Source organism: Trichechus manatus, unplaced genomic scaffold, assembly GCF_000243295.1.
Source record: "Trichechus manatus latirostris isolate Lorelei unplaced genomic scaffold, TriManLat1.0 scaffold00345, whole genome shotgun sequence".
NCBI lineage: Eukaryota > Metazoa > Chordata > Mammalia > Sirenia > Trichechidae > Trichechus > Trichechus manatus.
In genome coordinates, this window is record NW_004444281.1 from 402103 (window position 1) to 424457 (window position 22355).

At 42.4% G+C, this 22355-nt stretch overlaps 2 non-coding genes across 2 annotated transcripts; one reads left to right on the forward strand and one right to left on the reverse strand.

The window, feature by feature from the left end:
• Positions 1-9141: 9141 nt before the first annotated feature.
• On the reverse strand, positions 9142-9214 carry TRNAM-CAU (transfer RNA methionine (anticodon CAU)). Its single transcript has one exon. It is a non-coding gene; the product is annotated as a tRNA-Met (tRNA).
• A 12319-nt stretch (positions 9215-21533) lies between these two features.
• Positions 21534-21607, forward strand: TRNAT-AGU (transfer RNA threonine (anticodon AGU)). The gene has a single exon. It is a non-coding gene; the product is annotated as a tRNA-Thr (tRNA).
• The last annotated feature ends 748 nt before the right edge of the window (positions 21608-22355 follow it).

Below are 22355 nucleotides of genomic sequence, written 5' to 3' on the forward strand. Positions count from 1 at the left end.
TTTCCCCCTCTCTCCACTCTTCTCTTTTCCATCGCCCCAACCTCTTTCTGACACCACTTGATTCCTCTCAACATTACCCCATGTACAGAACATAATAGAAAAACATTTTTATTGATTAAACTTGCTTTTCTGTTTCAGGCTGGGATAGCTGTGTCCGTAATTCAGGCAGCTGTGCGGGGAGGGTGGGGGGGGGGTTTCACATCTGGAATGTGCTTTCTTTACTTTCAGGAGATAAAGAAAGTGAAATAAGGAGGGAGGAGCAAGGTTTTCCCCCATGACCTGTTCTGGTAATCCCTTTTCCTCACACTCCCGGATCACCGAGTTTTTACCCCAAGAGTTGTTCGCGAAGTTCTGCCCTCAATCAGGTCTTGGCTGGGGCTTGGTGGCCTCAAGTTCCCTGCAACCCCAGGTAACAAGGAACGTGGGTGGGGTGCATATCTGGCCTCACCGAGACGTCAGGGAATTAGCTTAGGTGGTAGAGCGCTCGCTTAGCATAGGAGAGGTAGCTGGATCCGAGTCGGCGTTCTCCAGTTTTGACTGGCTTCTCCCTCTTGGTTTGTATACTCTCTTCTCAATTTGACTCTTTTCTTCCGTGGACAGCCTAGGAACTTCTTTCCTGGGAAACTTGGGAGCCTCTATTCTATCAGTATTACTAATCCTTGCAGAGACTCCTACCCTAGTTTCCTGCCTCCTATCCTCTCCACTTCTGCCCCAGGCTTGGCGCTTCTAGACCCTCAGGTTCCACTCAAATTTCCCTCCAACTGCTCTCATCAAGGCCACAGGGTGATCTCTTTAAAATTGTAAAATGCAATGGGAATTCTTTGTTTTTACTTACTTTTTAAATATGACATTATTCCTCACCCCATCCCCAACCCCCATGAGACTCATCTGTTCCCTGGATTTATGCAACACCAAGTAGTTTTGGGAGCTCTGGTGGTGCAGTGGTTAAGACCTCAGCTGCTAACCAAAAAGTCAGCAGTTCCAATCCACCAGCTCCTCCTTGAAAACCCTATGGGGCTGTTCTACTTGTTCTTTAGGGTTACTATGAGTCGGAATCGACTCATGGCAACGTTTTTTTTTTTTTTTTCGTTTATTTTAATGAGTTCTTGAATTTGTCAATCTCCTTGGTCTCCACTTTTTCTCTACTTTTCTCTTAAAAAGGAGTGTTCTCTGAGATTCTATCCTTGGTCCCCTTCTCATCTTAAGATAACTTTGGGGTATCTGTAGCCACTCAGACATTGTATGTAAATATTTCGTAAATGTGATCCCTTCCCTGCAAGGATTTTCTGAACTATTACCTTATCTCAGAGCTATCCAGTATGCATCACATACAATTTTAAATGGTCTAGTAGCCATATTAAAAAAAAAAAAGAAACAAATGAAAATAATTTTAATATCATATTTTATTTATTAAATTATCATTTTAACAAGTGATCTATATGAAATTGTTAAAGAAGTATTTTTAATTTTTTTCCCATACCAGGTTTTTGAAATGCATACTTTACACTTGCAACATCTCATTATAGGCTAGCCACATTTCAAATAGTCTATAGCCACCTGCCACGATTTGTTAACCATATTAAGCAGTGCATCTCTATAAAGTTTATTTCTCCTGCCTTCAACTACTGCCCCTACATGTATTCTGGAGGGCCACCTCTACTGAGTTCCACCCTTCACCCCTGACTCCCTCACTGACAGCTCCACTTGCACATCCCATGAGTATTTCAGGATTCATAGGACCTGAAGAGAACCCAGTATTTTCTCTCCCCAAATCTGCTTTAGTTAAAAAAGTCCCAGGCTTAGAGAAAAGCACCAACATCCATGCAATGCCCAAGACAGAGACCTAAGGACTTTCATATCCCTTACCAGCATGAACATTCAGTTTTTCACTAAATCTTCTCAATTCAACTTCACTGTCTAAATTAGAAACACTAGCTTCTTTTTATTTTCCCCTTCAATACCCCAAGCTGATTTTGCCTCTGGGCATTTGCATAACTATTCCTTCTGCTTAGAAGACTCAAGGGTTTTCATGTACTTGACTCTTCCATTATTTGGGCTCACCTTAAAGTCATCTCCTCAGAACACCTTTCCCTCAATCACATCAAGTTTTTTACTTCCATCATTTCTGAAATCATCTGGTTTATTATTTTAATTTTATTTTCTGTCTCCCCGTACAAAAATGTAATATTGTCTTGCTGGTGACTGAATCCCCAAGACTAATATATAATATAGTGCCACAGAGACTAACAGTACAGGTGAACCCTTAATAAATGTGTGCTGAAGGGATGGAGGCATGAATGCATCAAACTCCACTGCCAGTACTCTGTATATTTATTCAGCATCTTAGCCATGTCCATTAGCATAATGCCAGAACACTCCTCCTGACCTTTGAGTTTACAATTCAAAGTTACAAATACACACATTCTTTGACCTAGCAATTCCACTTCCTACACTACTTTTGGACATATGCCAGAAAAATGCGTGTATGAAGAGAATCACTGTAGCAATATTTATAACCGAAGGGATTGAAAACCTCCTAAAGGCTCATCAGTAGGAGAAGAGTTTAATGTATTATGGCAGATCCATAAGATGGAATCTTCGATGAACTTACAAGGGGAAGGGGGGCACAAGATGAAAAGAAAAGAGAGAGAGATTCAAGGTCTATTGTTAAAAGTAAGTTTTCTGAAGAGTGTATAGCGAGGAGCCAAACCTCAAAAACAAAACTGTTGCTGTTTAGGTGGATTCTGACTCATAGCAACCCTCTAGGAAAGAGAGGAGGTTTCTAGGGTTTCCAAGGAGTGACTGGTAGATTGGAACTGCCTTAACCACTGCAGTACTAGGGCTCCAGCAAGGAAACAACCAAAAACAAACAAACAAATAAACAAACCCATTGGGGTCGAGTCTATTTTGACTGATAGCAACCCTATAGGACAGAGTTGAATTGCCACATAACGTTTCCAAGGAGCCGAGCTCTTAAACACTACACCATCAAGGTCCCAGCAAGGAGCCAGTTACCCAAAAAATACGCTTAGGTACAAAGATCATTTCTTGAACATTCCTTAAACAGTCTTCGGAAAGACACTTAAGCTTTTGCTAACATTGGTTGCATCTGGGCCAGGGAATTGAGTGTCAGGGAACACAGCTGGGAGGGAAATTCTTTACCGTCTCTCTTCGGAAAATGTCTTGAGTACTGAACTATGTAATTTTATTACCCATTCAAAATATGAACAGTTTTAAAATTAAATATCTGTCTCAGTGGTGTCCATAGTTTTCTATTTTTCCAAAGCGAAAAGACAAATGTGAATTCATTGTATTCTTTATCCTCAGTTTTTAGACCAAACTCTCTGGACTCCCTACAGCAGACTTTATCTACAAAGACAATTTGGATGGTCAGAAACTCAATATGCTCAGTACTAGGGAAACCTTGATAAAAGAGATTTTCAAAATTAAAGTGTTTTCCAGTCATGGAAACATTTCTCACCTATCTGCCCAAGGTTGAGAGTGGGGATGAGGATTAAGTTGGAGATGCAGAGAGGGAAGGGGAAGAGGAATCCCAGGCACACAGCCTCCTTTAGTTCCCATGGGTTTTAATGGCCTGGAGGTGAGGGAGTGGAATTTCAAGTATTCCACAAATGCCTACAGACTCTGGAGTAAAGGGCCTCTAGCCACAGAAACCTAAACCCAGCATCCACTTCCCCAGTTACCCATTGCTCAAGCCCTCTGTGATGGAAGATCAAACGGTGCCTGATGGGGTGCAAGGATTTAAGGGAGACAGGCTGAACTGTAACCAGAAGGATCTCTAGCCTTGTCATTCACTCTGTGGTTCCACAAAGACCAGCTGTTAAACTATACACCTGCCACTCACTGTATACTTAATGTCCTCATATCTTTTCCCAGCCCCAACCCTTGGACAGGGGATGTGTTTCAGATCTCTTACACCCCAGATCAAGTTCTGTCAGGTCCTTCCTGTCAAAGGTTCAGTTGACCACTCTTTCATTTGAGTCATCTAAATAACTTATATTTTATTCACTTAGTAAAAATAGGGTTTAAAGGATGAGATCTCCATGCATGCTAGGATCACACAACCCAAGTGAGATTCCTGTGTGGATGAAGGTCAGAAATAAAATCCATCACAAAACTGAAATGACTGAGCCAAGGGAGGTATGTACAGCCTCTAGATATCAGGGAGAAATCCCACTGCTGCTGGTCTGGAGGGGCTGAAGGTTTTTTCATGATGAGATGGCTCAGGGAGAATGTGGAGCACAAGGGACTTACAGTGTTCTTAGAAGGGGAATGGGAGGAACAGGAAGCAGTAAACAACTCTCCAAACACTGCATGCTCCCCACATGTTTCTAGATCTTGTAGTGTCAACAATTAAAGCTGAACATAGATGTATTTCTAACAATGATTTTTTCAGCAATTGAAAAACGAAATAAATCCCATTTCATGTCTAAAGGATGGAATATTTAATTGGAATTTTAAACTAAAAGTGCTTATTTTGAGTTACATATAAATGTACAAGTTTCTCCATAAACACAGTTTTCTACTTATACATAGCTAGTCACACTGGGGGACTAGTGGTGCAGTGGTTAAAGGGCTCCGCTGCTAATCAACCCATCAGCCACTATGAAACACAGCAGCCACAGCACTGTATTCTTTATGAGGCTTGCTCCCCTATAGTGTTGTATTGATAAATCATTTCCTTTTCTGGGCCCCACCCCCACCCCCACAGCTCCCAGCTTTGCAGTTGAATACTGCTTTTTCTTGGAGGTTGTATGTAAACCCCATTATGCCTTCATAATATGATTAAAAATGTTGCTGAGGTAACTTGTATGAACTCCTTACTTGTAAACCCCTTTAAAAGTAAGTTGCCTGCCTGTCCTTCGCAAGCAGTCTTGGCAGCAGCAGCTCTGACTAACTGCTTTCCTTGTACAATGAAATAAAGGTGCCTTTCATGTTCTCCCACCTCGGTCTCTGCTTTATTGGCCAACACGAGTCATGCAGAGCGAAAACCTGAGGTTTCCGCCCAGTAACAGCTCCAAAGGAGAAAGATGTGGCAGTCTGCTTTACAGCCTTGGAAACCCTATGAGGCAGTTCTGCTCTGTCTTTTGGGTTGCTGTAAATCGGAATTGACTTGACCACAGTGGGTTTGGTTTTGGTTTAGTTACACTGGGAGATGGTAGGTGAAAGTGGAGCTTGGAAACACTGACTCCAAACTATCTCCTAGACCTTTCTAGGTCAGCAGTCAATTGATTACCCTAACTCTTTTTATACACAAGAGCCACAAAACATTCTGGGATACCTCTGCTAATTAACCCAGCAGTTATCAGCGTGGCCACCCCTAGATGGGATGTGCTCTCTTCTCTTCCATGAAATCGGGAAGTATAAATTGTGATGGAGACAAGAAATTTCCCACAGCAATATTCTCCCCCTCTTCCTTATCCCCTCCCTCCTCCTCTCAAATCAAGGATTGCTACCTTTTTTTTGCCCAAGGCAGTCTCTGAGTTGCTAAGAAGTTACTGTATTTGGATCCTGGCTTCAGTCTAGGAGGCAAGAGGGCATGGCATTTGTTGATCTGAACTGGAAATGAGCTAAAATCTTAACAGCTGTTGTGGATGAGGGGAATTAGCTTAAATAGTAGAGAACTCACTTAGCATGCAAGAGGTAGTGGGATCTATGCCTGCATTCTCCAGTTTTTCCTCTGGCTGAAAAGAAGACCAGGATGAAGGAAATCAGGGAAAGAGCGGTGGGGACAGGATCCCAAGTAGGCTAGAGTAAGTGCCAGGAAGTAAGAGTAAGGTGGAGTAAGTTCCTCTGTACTGAGCTGTCCTGAAGATATTGGTCCACTTTTGTGGGGCGTTAGCCTGGGTAACCGCAGCTCCGCAGGAGAAAGACCTGACAATCTGCTCCTGTAAAGATGACAGAGTAGGAATCCTTATGGGGCAGTTCTACTCTGTCATAAGGGGTGGCTATGAGTCATTGACTCGAAGGCAGATGACAACAGCCTGGGAAACAAGAAAGCTAACAGATGGGCCCTAGAAAGCCTAGACAATCCAGAGAATTTGTGAGGATGGGGTCTTCCAGTTTGATGGGCCTGGGAAGGAGAGTGAAGAGCTAGAGAATCAGTGAAAGGAAGATTCTGACGCCCACTGGAATCTTTAGATAAAATTCATGTGGGAAGACTGGGAGCAGGTGAATAATTCGAAATAGGTGGTCAACACGGAAGTGCAACCATCTGTCTCAGATCCCACCATCACTGACCCCATTACTGACATTACAGGTCACTTTAGTGACAGTCCAGGTTTGTATCCTTAGAATGCCCTGAGAAATTAAAAAAGGAAAACAAAGATGTAATTTTCCAGCAGCAACGCCAGAAGCTGAGGTGATTTTTTCCTCTAGTTTTAGAGGCAGAAATATGCAAAATGTGAAGGAGAAAAAACAAGAAAACTTCTGACCGAGAAGAGTGAAAAGCAATTCTGTCCCCATTAGTTCTCAGATTCTGCTGGAGGTCAAGACAGTGAAGAGAAGGGAGAGAGGTTTCTGGTTCTCCTATTGCAGAGCAGCAGCAGCCTGTGCATTTCATCCCTAGCTCACAGCTTTCCTCTCTTTCAACTTGAGCTATGTACCTGAGACTCAACTCCTAAGGTCCTGAGCCATCAAGAAGCCTGTTGATGATGCTCTGGACAAGTAGGAGTCCTGGGAAAGTAGTGGTTCTTCAACAGAACTAGCATTGGTTAGGCCAGTGATGCAGTGTAGAGGAAATGAGTTGAGAAAATGCTCACAGCTGGCTCAGCTGCACAGACACCTAGTGCCATAGAGATGGTCACTGGGCTTCTTTGCTGATTTCTTTATAGGCTGGTTGGTTCATCAGAGAGGCCCTCGCTCCGGCTGACAGTCTACACGGAGAACTTGTCCAGTCTTACTCCAGGCTTGGCACTTTGGCCCCCTCTCAATCATTCAGGTCTCAACACAAATGTCACTTCTTCAGAGAGCCTTTTTCTGACTACTCTGACTACATCAATGTCCTCTGTGGCTCCATCTTCTACATAAAATTTATCTGTACTGAAGAGCATCACCAAATTACTGCTGTATTGTCTATCTCGTCCATAGAATGTACACTTTCTGAGCCTTTTCATTTCTTGTTCTTTTAATGTATTCCCAGTGTCTAGAGTTAGAAAAAAAAGGAGAGAGAAGAGACAGATATGAATTCAAGACTGATTAGTTTGGTAAGGAAAAGCTAAGTTATATTATGTTATTTCCTCAATTTAATCCTAGATCTAAGAGAGGGAAGAGAGTGAGCTCAATAAATCTAATACATTTCTAATAATTACAGGCAGGTAGGATAACTCATCAATTCCAGCTCAGATCCATTTTCCTCATGCCACATAACAAATTGACAAGTGTGCTTTGTCCTCCCAATAGTAAAATGAAGACTAAGGATATACATTGCAATTGAAATAATTTCACAGTGTGACATCTCCCACAGTTAGCACTATTCCATTTAAATAAGTTAGAAAAAGTAATTTGAATAGGTCATTAATAAACCAATCCAGTTATATTCAGTATATTTAATCTCAATAATATATTAATTGCTTTATTAAGTATAATAATCTTTACAAATAATAATTAACATTGAATTTTTAATCAAAACTACAAAATTAGGTTTTAAAAATTAATTTAATAAACACATAAAGGGTGTTAAATTCTATTCCTTTTTACAAATTATATACATAAGTGTATATAATATTACATATTAATTTATAAACTATAAACAAGATGAAAATAGAAAATTGTAATAAGAAGAAACTTAAAAACTAAATTATATGACAATAAAATATTCATAATGCATATATTCAAGAAATCATTAAAGGGCATTATCAGACTACTTTGAAAACAATGAAAATGATGTGCTGACAAATGTTATGGCATTATTCATAGTGCTTCTTAGACTTTAGATTCTACTCTTGCATACTTTTGAAGTACAATGATTAAATAAGCTGTGTATTCAATAAAAGAAGAAAGAAAAAATATTAAAGTAAGCAGAAAGAATAAACAGTAAAGATAAGTGTGGTAATTCATTAATTAGAAAATAATAATATTAGCTTGGTCTATTGGGAAAAAAAGTTCAATCATTGGTCAAATAAAAAAGATGGACTAAGCTCAGATTTCTTTGCTCCTTTGCTCTTTCGAGCAAAATGAATTAGTGGATGCTGAGGTATCACATTTTAAGTGTGATAGGATAATTAATTGAAATGTTGAATTGTGTTTTATCTAGCTGTTCCGCTGGGTGCAGAGAAGTAGGCACCAGGCCAAGGTTACTGCAAGGATGGAAGAGTTCTGGAAGGGAGGGGAAGGGGAGGACCTTCTTACTTTTTGTGCGTCGTCCCCTGCTCAGAGTTCCCTTCCTGTCGCTCCTTCCTGGTTTTTCTTCATCTTCTAACTACAATCTGTTGAAGTGTCCGTCAGGATATTGCCAGTCCTGTTATATGTGGAACTATACGGGAGGAAAAACACAAACAAATCAAATTGACTACATTTCAAAGACGTCTAATGCTGCTCATAAAATTAAAAACAGGAAGACTGGAAAAAAAAAAAAGCAATGTTTTCTTCATCTGCATTAAAGCATAAAGCTCCGAGGTAGTCTACAGGAAGTCGCTGTTGCAGACCAAGAGAGAACAGGGGAGCGAAGCTGGAGAATACGTGAGCCAGGTACAATTTCGGCTAGCTCTGGCGCTGTTGTCTATTTAAGATAACTGGTCATTTTGAGAATAAAAGTTATATGGTTTTGCAGAACCATGCGGGACTCCGGGAGCTCCACGGCCACTGCCTTGGTGGAGCCAGAACGGGACTGAGCGTGGAAGGTCTCCAGAACTTCTCGGGAAATATCCTCTGCGGAGCGGGGAGCTCGAGTCAAAAGGGGGACACGGAGACTGTTACCATGGGAAAGTCCTGACACTGACACAATTTCACTTTTTTGATATTTTAGAAAAGAAGGAATTCCGTCCCAACTGCAAGTAAGTACAGCTATCTCAGAAGACTCTGAATATTTTCTCTCCCAAGGGAATTGTCATTATCATCTACAGAAGTACCAGGAAAGAAGTGCAAGGAACACAAAAATAGTTGTAGACCAAGTAAACAGATTGCCTTCTCTGAGGCTCGAACTCAGGACCTTCAGATTATGAGACTGACGCGCTGCCCACTGCGCTAAGAAGGCGCTGTATTTTCCATTTGGGCTAGATTCTAAAGGATTATCTAATTTCTTTCTCCAGGACGAGTTATTTTCCGGATTTCTGGTCACTGGTTCTAGAAGATAATTCCTAATAAACCTGTGTGGATAGCTTCTTAGTTCGGCGCTCACCAGAATCTTACACTCGGAAGAGGTGATATTCTCAGCGAGCAATTGTGCCTGACCTCTAGATGCTGTTTTTCCTCTTCTTTTCTACTGATTATTTTTTTTTTTTGTAATGATCCTTTTCTGACGTTACCAAACAACAAACAAGCCAAAAAAGCAAAAAACCCGTTTCTGTCGAGTTGATTCCAACTCGTAGTGACCCTATAGGGCAGAATACAATTTAGGATTTCCAAGGAGCGGCTGGTTGATTCGAACTGCCAATATTTTAGTTAGCAGCCAAGCTCTTAGGGCACTGCACCACCAATGTTCTCTTTGATACTAGTAGTAATTTCTTTACCCATCTGCTTTCTTTTCCTGGGTTCATTCAAAGCTCAGGAGAAAACACGATGCTCTTCTCAATGTGTCTTCTACCAACCTTGAGACTTAAAGTTATGTTGTCGTTTAATATCTTCTCCATCAGTTGTAAGGCTAGGCTTCTCTGTGCACATGATTGACTAAAAGCAGTGTTAATATTGTTGAATTACCTGATTTCCTGCCATGAATACCCCCCTTACTTCCCCAGCCAATGTCATTATCATGCTGCCCTCTTTTAACAGTGCAACTGACTGACAAGTAAATCTACAGTGCTAAGCTAGATATACATTACTGTTGCACATTTTATCATCCTAGTTAACTCTAGAAACATTTTGGCACAGTACATATGTAACAGAAATGGTCAGTGGAGGGGAATTAACATATATGCCAACCTCCCCTCTTTTGGGGATGAGTCTTTTGTTCTTGAACCAGTCAGCCATTCATTCCACAAATGTTTATTTAGCACCTGTCTTGTGCCAAACAATATTTCTGTTCTCGAGATACATCAGTACATAGAAGAGACAAAGATCTCCCTTGTTTTTCCAGAGCTTTCATTTAAGAAACATCCAAACAGAGGTTCTTAGTAATACTCTTCTTTTTCAGCTTCTTACTATTTTCATTTATTTACTTGTTCATTTCTTCATCAACAAAAATGTACTGAGTGCTGATCATTGGCTAAGCAGTGTTTTGGACAATAAGCTTGGATGAAGAGTGTGAAAGGTGTAGTATGTCCACTGTACCCTCAACACAAAACCAGTTTCCATTCATATCTTCTCAGTTACTTCCCTGATTATCCCATATTCTTTCTCAGGTGCCCTTCAATTTGATACAGGAATACAGTATTCCTGCTTAGTCAGTACTAGAACTTAGGGCTAAAGACACAGCTATAGCTTTTGGGGCACAAATGTGCTCAGTGAAGCAAAAGCATTGGTGGGTGGAGAGTTATGGGGGATGGGACGTCTTTTAAATGACAGAGGCAACAGGGTATGATCCTATGTTCCTGCTGTGGGGTTGAGTTCATATACTTATGATGCCATTAAATGTTTCTGCCAATGGGGAGCAAGAAGAGAGCAAAAAGTTTTACTCTTGAGCAGAAGACTAGGATGAGCCTTGGAGTGAAAAAGAGCTGTAGAAAACAGAGTGTAATCAAAAGATGAAAGGGAAGTAGGGGGAAAAGGGTTAAAAGAAAAAAGAGAAAAGGTAAGCTGGTAACATTGACAGTAGAAGACCAAAGGAAAAGAAATGCTGTGATTTGAGAGTACAGATGATAAGGAGAATACTGAGGCTTCAGAACATACAAAAAATTGTACTTAAGATCACCAAGGAGTGTATTTAGTATGTGTTATTTTTTTTTCCTTTCTGTTAATAGGTATTCACTGGGATCCTTCCACATGTAAAGCACTGTGCTAAATGTGGTGGGAAACTAAGAGGTCAGGACTATTGTCCTCTAACAAACCCATTGCTGTCAAGTCAGACTCATGGCGACACCATGTGTTACAGAGTAGAACTGCTCCGCAGCGTTTTTCTTTGCTCTAATCTTTATGGAAGCAGATCATCAGGCCTTCCTTCTGGGACACCACTGGGTGGGTTTAAACCATCAATCTTTAAGTTAGTAGTCAAGAGGAAACTGTGCCACCCAGGAATCTAGTGATTGTGTACAAGTAAATGGCCCATACAGAAAGTAGAGCTCAGAGGAGAGAAAGCTCACTCCTCCTTGGTGAGGGAGGAATGCAAAGTCAGTCTGAGGCCTTGAGAAGATGTGTTTAGAGCCTGAGGTGGAGGGAGTATGAGAAAAGGCAAGGAGGCTGGACTTGTGTGGGTATTTAAAAGAGGGGAGAAAACCCAAAAGAACTGAGGAAATCTAACTCATTTATGTTTTGTTTTGTTTTTTCTAGTCAGTGCTCGCTTGTATGAGATGTGGGATAATTAGACCATAGTGCTATCTAATCCTCATCTTTACTTTCCCTGGCTCTGCCCTTCTGTGGTGGGCCTCCAGCCTCCCTACCTGCATGAAGATAGAAATCCCAAGTAGGTCCCAAGTCCTCTTCATTACTGTCTTTAAAATCTGCAGCGAGGAGATCACATGTTGGATTCATCCATCAAAATCAAGTAAGTTCTGACCTTGAAAAGGATGGCCCAGCTCCAACACTGTCCCTTCTGGGAATTCTCATCCTCCTCTTCTGCCCCAACATGCCAGAAACAAGTATTGTACTCCTATCAGTAACAGTGGTTCATTTCAGAAGTATTTCTTACATGAGGTTAGGATCCTCAGGGGATCCCAGCCAGAACAGAATCACTTTTCTAGATCTTCTTGCAAATTCCTTCTCCCTCTCTCCCCAAGCTTCCCACCAATTGCTGCTGGTTCCTAATTAAAGTCTCTGCATTGCCTTCTTAGTACTCTGGGGACTCAAACCCAGGAAGGAAGGGGGCCCTAGAGAAAGTTGATGGCTTCTCTCCCCTCTCTAACTGTCTTAGTCATCTAGTGCTGTTATAACAGAAACACTGTAAGTGGATTGCTTTCACAAACAGAAGTTATTCTCTCACAGTCTAGGAGGCGAGAAGTCTGAATTCATGGCACCAGCTCTAGGGGAAGTCTTTTTTTCTCTGTTGGCTCTGGGGGAAGGTCCTTGTCATCATTCTTCCCCTGGTCTAGGAGCCTCTGAGTGCAGGAACCTCAGGTCCAAAGGATGTGCTCTCCTCCTGGTTCTTCATTCTTGGTGGTAGGAGGTCCTTATCTCTCTGCTCGTCTCTCTCTCCTTTTATATCTTGTAAGATGAAAGGTGATGCAGGCCAACCCCAAGAAACTCCTTTTACATCGGATCAGGCTGTGACCTAAGTAAGGATGTTGCATCTCACACTCATTCTCTTTAACACAACCTAATGTGGACTCATTAACCACAAACAGATATTAGGAAAATTACATCAGATCACAAAATGGAAGACAACCACACAATACTGGGAATCATGGCCTAGCCAAGTTGACACGTATTTTTGGGGGACACAATTCCTAATTCAGTCTACTTCATAGTTGGTCAAATTTTGATGATCAGCACCCTTCTTCTCTCCTTCTTCATAACCTTTATACTCCTGGCCTTCCCTCAGCTCCTCCTGAATACCTGGAAACAGTACTTTTTCTGCACAATCACCTTCATCATCATAGGTAAGGGATGAGAGGAAGGGGATTCCCTCAACTGTCCCGGTTCTGGACTGGGGTAGTACTCCATTGAGCCTGGAATTCTAGGACAGGGTGGATCAGGTGTCGTGTCCTCATGCCCTCAAAGCAGAGGTGACACCCAGCATGAAGGGCTGGTGGGTGCAGGTTCAGTTGCCAGGATCATCCCCACAGCCCAACTCATACACGGCAGGCACGTGGGAGCCAGATTAGATGGGTCAGCAAGAACAGACCAGAATTCTGACAATGATATCCAAGGCCCACAGCCACCCCCAGGGTGGACCCTCATGGGATGAGAGTCAGACCCGAGTCCTCCTGGGCCAGGAGATCTAGGACCTGGAATAACTGGCCTGCATCTGGGGACAGAAGTGAAAGCAGGGGATGGTTTGTTTAAAGTCCCAGGGCCTCCGAGATGGGGGAAGAGAACTCCAGCAGATGAAGGCCCTCAGGAACAATGGTCTGCACAGGCCCACAAGAACCTACCACTGGGGGAGGGTGAGAAGGGAAGCTTCCTCAGGCAAAGTAATAATTTTAGGCAAAAAGCAATCAATGTAAAAGACCCAGGTAGAAAAAGGTCCTGTTTGAGGGAAATGTGATCATTGCTTGGCAGTGATGAGGGTGCCAGAGATGTTGATCCTACATATTGTGCAACCAATAGGTCAGGAGAGTGGTAGAGAGGCCAAATGAAAATTACATAAGGTTTTTATAGACTTATTAGGGAAAAACTAGTAGAGATTGGAATAGGTTTATTTGAGGGGAACATTGATATTATTGTAATCTAAGATAATTGACTTATTCCTTTTCACATCCTGAACCCCTGGCCCTTTATTCTCTTTTTCCCAAGTCAACTTTGTTTTCTCTTCAAGATTCAGGAGTTAGAACTCACCCAGCAGTGCCTCAGAAGAAAATCCCTGGCGATCTGCTTCGGTAAAGATTACAGTCAAGAAAACGCTATGGAGCAGTTCTACTCCTTAATAAATGGGGTTGCCGTAAGTCAGAATAGACTCAACAGCAATGGGTTTTTTTTTTTCCCCAAGATTCAGCTCACATGGGATGTCATGGAGAGCTTCCTCTGACTTCCCCTCCAGAATTACGTGCCTTGCTTCTGTGGTCTAGCGCATTTTCTTCTTATTTTCGAGTTAACATTTCTCTGCTATTGTGATCTATCACTTTATATTTATCTCTTTTACCAGTTGTTAATTCCTTGAGGGTATCTCACGTAAATTTGAATCCTTAGGGTATCACATTATGCTTGGTAAATAGATATTTAATAAACGTTTGTAAGTTATTAAAGTTAACTTTTAGAGGTTTGGGAAGGAGTTGAACATTGCTATCAGTGATGACTACGTTTACTTGACAGCCTAAATATCTACCAGTTCCTTTACCTACAGTTTCTCATTTAATTCTCATGACCCTGCAAAGTACGTGTAATCCCCATTTTGTAGACAAGGTCTCCGTGGAGTGACCGAAAAGTGATTTTTCCAAATTCACAGAGCTAATAAAAGGCAGGGTTAAGATTTTAATCTGGTTCTGTCCCGAAGCCGACTCTTTTCTCTTCATATCGAGTTACTTCTACATAAACAATGATAGGAACATACAGTAAAAGCTAAGAGAAAATTATAGCTATACTGGGGAGCTCTGGTTGCACAGTGGTTAACAGTTCAAGCTGCTAACCAAAAAGGTCAGCAGCTGAAATCCACCAGCCGCTCCTTGGAAAACCTATGAGGCAGTTCCACTCTGTCTTATAGGGTCACTATGAATTGGAATCAAATCTATGGCAATATATTCAGGTGTTTTTTTTTTTTTTCCCTTGGATAAAGGGATCATGAACAAGTTGTGGTTATTAAAGAATCTTCAAAAATAAGCCTGGAAACCAATGAGAGTTAGATCTTTTATAGACAAATTTGGGTGCACAAATGACTCATTTTCAGAGTTAGGAATTTAAGACTTCTGCCCTGTTCTACAGAGGCAGATTGAGGCAACTATTTCAGGTTGAGCTTCTGATCTCCACACCGCCGTCATGCAAACCTTAGTCCCCAGTACTTCTGTTTGAGAAGTTACAAAGTTGCTATACCATGCAGTCACGAAGATCTGAGAGCTATCGCTGTGGTGTGGATTCCAACTCATAGCGACCCTATAGGACAGAGTAGAACTGGAATTTCCAAGGAGCAGCTGGTGGATTGGAACTGCTGAAGTTTTGGTTAGCAGCCAAGCTCTTAAGCCACTGGGCAAGCAGGGCTTCACTAAAATAGCAGAGGATGGTATCCATCCACCTACCTCTGGGTTATCAGCCCATCAAGCTTCCGCTGCCCCACTCTGCTCCTTGGTTGCATTACTAATAGCCTGATTTATGTCAAAATGTCAGCATATAGAATTAACACATTTTTCTTATCATTAGTACTGAATAAAAGCTCTAGATCAAATTATTTCTATGACAGTTAGATCTGGAAATCTAGTTGTGGCTTCATATGGGTGAATTAATGAAAGTCTCGAAATTCTTAAAAAAAATCAAACACAAACTTCTTTTTTTCCATGTGAAGACTGAGTAGGGCATAGCAGCCACTACTGCTTGCCTACACCACAATCAGCCACTAACACCACCCCCTATGCCTCTTTGCCAACATAAAAATGATTTTATTCACATAGCCACCTCTACATTGCCCTATGCTTTAGAGGTGGTGGATTCCATTCTCAGCTCCAGGGTCTGAATTATGATGGATCTAGTTAATCATAGTGGCTCCCTCAATCATGGCAAAAGATTTTAGGCAAGGATGTGTGATATAATCATAGCTAAAGAGACTGGGAAGCTTATACAAAAGGTTGTCCTCAATTTAATGAAACACAGAAGTTTGTCTTCCTTCTAGACTTTGTCTGAAATTGTGAGAGTTTGAGGTACTACAGGGGACCCAGCTGGAATATGAGACTCATATGTTGAGGATGGCAGAGTGAAAGATTTAAGGAACCTGGGTCCTGATGACATCATGGAGCCACTGAATTAACCAGCCATGTAGCCTCCCTACACTCTGGACTTACTGTTATGTGTGATAATAAATCCATTTTGTTTAACCCAGTTGGATGTTGTTTTAATGGTTGTAGAGTTGTTGCTAAATGTTTCCTGCTACTGGGGAGAGATCTTTGGGCTGGATAGTTCATAAATATGTTTTATAAGCATTATGTTCTAAATCCTTCTGATCACTGGCATTGTAAAAACTTAAATCCAACCATATGAACAGTATGAAAATGTGAGTCTGTTGTGCATTTGGCTCACTAAGCTTTTTCTTTCATACTAGCAGACTAAGCATTCTCCTTACTTGGGAGGGCTACCTGTCAGCCACTAACTCGAGCCCAACCCTACTGTCCCACTATCACTACCTCTAGACTTATTGGACACTTGCCCAGCCCCAATGCCATCCAGCCCCTGGGAGCTTAAACAGCCACACCTCAAAGCTATCTTCATGAAATTAGGATACTACTACTGTATATAGAAGGAGTCCTGGTGGCACGAAACCCAAAGGTCAGTGGTTTCAACCTACCAGCAGCTCTGAGGGAGAAAGGTGTGGCAGTCTGCTTTCTTACAGAGTTACAGCCTTGGAATCCCTAGGAGGCAGTTCTACTCTGTTGTATAGGGTCACTATGTGGCAGTTCTATCCTGTCCTGTTGGATCTCTATGATTTGGAATTAACTCAATGGCAATGGGTTTGGTTTTTTGGTTTACTGTATATAGAAGTTCACTAATTTTGTATTGAAACATGTGGGTTGGCATAGCATGGGATTTCAGATTTGTGATAACCACCTAGACCACAAATTAGACCCTTTTCCTGATGTCTCGGGCATTTTTCTTAATACACCACCTGTGCATACACAGGTTTAATGTAAAATTAGTTATGGTACACACTGAGGGTGCTGCCCTCAAGGAGTATACAGTCTAGTAGGGAAGACAACTGAGTAAGCAGTTGTTTATAGCACAGGGTGATAAATGCTACAGTTGAGGTGTGTGCCTTGGGCCCTGAGAGTACAGGATGGAACACAGCCCAACCTGGAGAAAGAATTAATAGCTCATTCAGTTTGTGAGTGTTTCTGTTTTTCCATTTGTTCACACTGGTCCCTGATGGTTAGTTTTTTTGTTTTGTTTTGTTTTTTTGTTTTTTCTTATTTGCTTTTGTTTTGTTTTCTTCTTCTAGGACACCTGAACCTAAAATCTCCCTCCATTATCTGCTGTTTCCAGGGCCCTCACCATAAGGCTGAGGACCTGAGGCCAGAAGAAAATTGAACTAGTGAGACTCAAAGGTAGACCACGAATTTTTACCTTCTTTTACAGCCAATCACTGGACTGCTAACTGAAAGGAAAGGTCTTCGGTTCGGTTGGAACCCGATAGCGGTTCCTGGAGAAAAGACCTGGCGATCTGCTCCCATAAAGATTACAGCCCAGGAAACGCTATGAGGCAGTTCTACTCTGTTTTATAGGATTGCTATGAGTTGGAATCACTCTGAGGCACAGTGATTCCAAGGAAGCTTGGGAGCAGATAGTGGGAGGGAAGCCAAGGAGAAGTCAGCCGCAGCCAGAAATAGATGGTATAAAAGTGCAAGACTCTTGAAAGCTAACTAACAATGCTGCCAAAGGTATTACCTTTCAAAGCTGTGGAGAAATGGACAAAACGTCTTACTAAAGATCAGAAGATTCCAGGTTCTAGTCCTTGCGCTCGTTGTTTCTTGGGGAGAGCAGATGTTCTACAGTGTTATATATGATACACATGTATTAAAAAAAAAATCAAAAATTCCTTTTTTAATGACGAGGCCCTCCTAGTTGCTGGGATATTGTCTTATTATCACTAGTGAAAGAGAAGGAGCGGGTGAGGGAAGGGAGGCTGGTAAGAATTTACAAAGGATGGAATAAAAATCTAGTTCTATCACCATAAACCTGAGAGAGACAGATTAAAGAGAAGAGACGAAAGCTAGGTAAGATTTACAGGAATAAAATGTGACTCTGGTAAAAATCGGACAAAATAGTACCCTCTGTACTAGCCCATTTTGCATGAAAAAGTCTCTCGTTTTGAAAACTCTTGGCTGTTTGTTTTAACGCTCTCTCGTGAGAATTAACACAGAAACCTACGTGAATACTGTTTCATTTCCTTCCTAGTTCAGCTGTCCAAGATCACTCCAAAAGAAGCTACAGCTACATAACGAATAAGACAGAAGGTAAAACCGGGAGGGCAGAGAGCACCAGAATCACCGAAAGAACGAACCCGTTGCCATGGATTCGATTCCGACTCATAGTGACCCTATAGGTCAGAGGAGAACTCCCCCATAGGGTTTCCAAGACTGTAATTTTTAGGGAAGCTGACTACCACATCTTTCTCCCTCGGAGCCCCTGGGGGTTCTAACCGCCACCGGCAGCTGTAAAAATAACCTTGAGGGAGGAGAAGCAGCTCGTGAGCTGTGAGTGTTCATTGAAGGAAGGGGGACGATCTTGATGGCGTTTTCCCTCAAGTGGCTGGGCATTGGGGAAGGGTAGTTGGGATCAACCACGAAGCGGGAGCGGAACAAAGTTTAGCGAGACTTTTGGCTTTTATCCACAGAATCTCAACCCATAGCTGCGGTGACGTCCACACCACGCCCCCGCACTCCCAGCGGAGGTGACAGTCGCGGTCGGTGCCTGGAGTGCCCCTCCTCCCGGGGGAAAACGCCTGGTGAGGCTCAAGGGCACACACAGCAGAGGGGCAGGGGCCAGAGTCCTGGCTCCGTGAATGGCCAGATTTTTCTGTCCTAGGGAGCTAAGAGATCGCTGGAGGCAGCGGACAGAATCCGGGTGACTTCGGAGAAGAAAGAAACGAGGCCCTGGAGAGCGGGAGTTCGTCTTTGGACCTGCCCCTCCTTCCAGCCCGGTCCTGTTTAAGGAATTCAATAGGGCCTGTGGTGGTCGTGGAGGATTATGAGGCTCAAACTTTTCCTTTGGAATTTTGGAAGACGCGATACACTCCTGAGCGTGAAAGACAGACATACGGTTCTCACTCTTCTTCACCGCCTTTCTGTTCGCACCACGGCTGACAATTACTTTTAATGGCCCCTGTGTGTCCTGTAAGGAGCCCTGGTGGCGCAGTGGTTGAAGCACTGGGCTGCGAATCAAAATGTCGACAGTTTATGACCTCAGCTGAAATGCAACCTACAGCCTGGCCTGTCTCTATTCCTCCTTCCTGCTTTATCTGTCTCCATGGCACCTGGACTGCCCTCACAGGTGCTGACTGAAGACAAAAATTCCTCTTTTACTAGACTGTTAAGTAAGGCAAGAACAAAACAAAACAAAAAAATTAGCCCTTCTGCTCCCAGATTCCCATCCAATTCCTAGTCACACCTCACTCGTTTTTCAAAAAGGAAGTATTTTGATTCTCCAGAAATTTGCACCAACCTCTGCTTGCAACTCCAAACCCACTAGGTGTAAAAAGGGACTGTGAAAGTATGTTTTCTTAATATTTCTGTTGGTTCAGCTTTGTTTTCTTCTTGAAACAGTAAGTCTATTGACAACTTGTGCAAAGAAAAGTAAATTCACCTTAAATCCTCACATTAGGATCTTCAGACTGAGAGATGACCCCTCTGGCTGCTCCACTATCGCCCTGCCAGACAAGGTTGATAAATTCAACCCCCAAACTAAGACACAAGTCCTCTTCTTTATGCTATGCTGGTTGACGGAACGCCATTTCTCCTTATACAGAAGCAGCGGTTCCTTGGGACTTCCCCCACGTAATTCAGCATGAGACCATCTTTTAAAAGGGCTGGCACGCTTGGCCATGGAGTAAAGTTATCTAGCAACCACTCAGCAGCTGAACGCCCAGAGAAGCAAGCACTCAGTGCCCCAGGGCATAAGTGTGTACCAAACCAAACCAAACCCATTGCCTTCAAGTCCATTTCGACTCAAACCAACCCTATAGGACAGAGTAGAACTGCTCCACACGTTTTCCAAGGAGCACCTGGTGGATTCCAACCGCTAACCTCTTAACCATTACGCCACTAGGATATATGCCCCCATGTGAAGATCTGTTAAATGAATGAAGGAGTCTGCATCCACTGCCCAGCTCCATTAACGATGTTCAGTATCTCTGCCTGAATTATTATCATAATAACCTGATCCTTCTCCTGGCCTTTGCACTCAACTCTCAACTCTTTCCCCTGGTGGAATCATCTTGAAATCCAATTCAGTCATAGTCCAGCCTAAAATCATTTATAAGAACAATCTTTTGCTTACAGAGAATGACCAAACACTTCATCATGGCATCCACGGTCCTTCATGACAACAGCTGGCTTGTCTTCCAGCTTCATTCCTGCAAATTATCGTGTGCACCCTTTAGACAAACGAAGCCATTGCTAATTCACCTTCATCACATATTGTTCCGTTTTTCTTAAGTCCTTGCACACTCCTGAAACACCGTTCAGTAAGGTAGCTGAAGGTCTCCTCATCCTTAAAATGTAATTGTAGGCATTGCCCTGAGTGGAGGTGAAAAGAGAAGGGGGAAGGAGACTGAAGGATAAAGGATTGAGGAAACGCCTACCTTCTTTCCTGTTCTTGTCTGGATTGACAATCAGTTCTCAGAAAAAAGGAACAGAAGAATGTGTTCTTTATATCCCTTTTGAATAGAACAAGGCCCAGCTTCCCATTAAACCTTAAATTCAGCGTCCAAAGGGGGTGTGGTGGGGTGGGAGAACAGAAATTTCTGGAATGACATAACTCAAATTCCAAATGAGGATGCTAATGCAACACAGTAATAACCACTATACAATCATGGAATGACACTGGAAAAAGTTGATTACTTCTCTTTCTTACAAATTAGTTACAACAATTGTCTTTTTATTAAACCTGTAAGAGCTCAAAATCACCTACTTCCAGACTTTGAAGCTGGGAATGCACTCCACAAAAATCTCATGAGTGAATTAATCTTGCTTCCAGCTGTGGCAAGTTATCTTGTCCGTTCCAGAAAACCAGAGGGCCTCACAGCTTGCCACTTTTCCTTAGCATAATAATTATTTCTTCCTGAATTTACCCCAAGAAGGAACACAACGCAGAGGAAAGTGTTCCTCTCCATGTCCCCAACTTCTGAACAGACAGTAGCCAGTAACAGCATCATTCTAACCTTAGCCACTGGGGATAACCTGGGAAGATCTAGATTATCAATCTTTTAAGCAACTTTTACTGTAGGGGAGAAACAGTAATTTAATAAACGTTCGCAGACAGGATTTTGTAAACATGATGGAGATAGAGACAGGGAAGGCATTGATTTAGCTGGTGAGGTCAGGGGAAGGCCCTCTGAGGAAGTGACATTTGAGATGTAGTCTGAGTGATAAGAGATTCAGCTGTGCCAAGTCTGGAGCAAGAGTGGAAGTGTATGGAGGCTGATATCTGGGGCCAGGGCCTATGTTGGCAGCCAGAGGAGGAGCCAATGGAAGAGCCCAGCTCCACAGCCCACTCAACAATAAGAATTTTCTTTTTCTCTGTCTTTGAAACTGTACATAACAATCGTAATCAGTCTTGGGTTTTTGAGGGTCCATCCCATTTCCAGAGGGTCCTTGTTGCTAGAGCTTCATCTTAGATCCTTGGTGTCTCAGAGGCTTAGAATGAAGGTGAATGAGGGGGCTGAAATGCAGGGACATGTTGGGACTTAGCAGGCGGGCCGGTTAGCTCAGCTGGTTAGAGTGTGGTGCTAGTAACGCCAAGGTCGCGGGTTCGATCCCAGTACTGGCCACCTCCGTTTTGGAGTCCTGATGGAGCAGTGCTTGAAAATTCGGCTGTTAACCAAAACGACGTCAGCGGTTTGACTCCATGCACCAGCTGCTCCTTGGAAACCTTATGGGCCAGGTCTACGCTGTCCGGAATAGTGTGACTAGAAGTCAGAATCAACCTGAGAGACCCAGTGATTGTACTCCTAGATAGACCTACATAAGCTGAAAAAGTATGTCCATGGAAGAGCCTGCCCATGAATGTTTACAGAAGAGTTATTCATAATTTCCAAAAATTGGAAATAACTAAGATGCCCTTCAATACGTGAATGGATAAACAAACTGTGGTGCCTCCATACAATGGAATATTATCCAGTGATACCGAGAAATGTGCTCGCAAGCCATGAAAATACATGCAGGATACTTAAATGCACATGACAAAGTCAATTAAGCCAGTGTAAAAAAAAAAAAAACTACTTATTGTATGCTTCCGATTATATGACATTCTCTAAAATGCCAAACCACAGAGGCATTAAAAAGAAAACAAAAACAAAAACCCAGTGGTTGCCAGGAGTTCAGGGGGAGGGAGGGAGTGATGAAAAGGTGGAGCCCAGGGGATTTTTATGGCAATAAAACTATTCTGTGTAATACTGTAATGGTGGGCACATGATGTTATGCCTGTATCAAAACCCATAGAACTGTACAAAACAGAATAAACCCCAATGTACACCAGAATTTAATTAATAATAATGTATCAGTGTTGGTTCATCAATT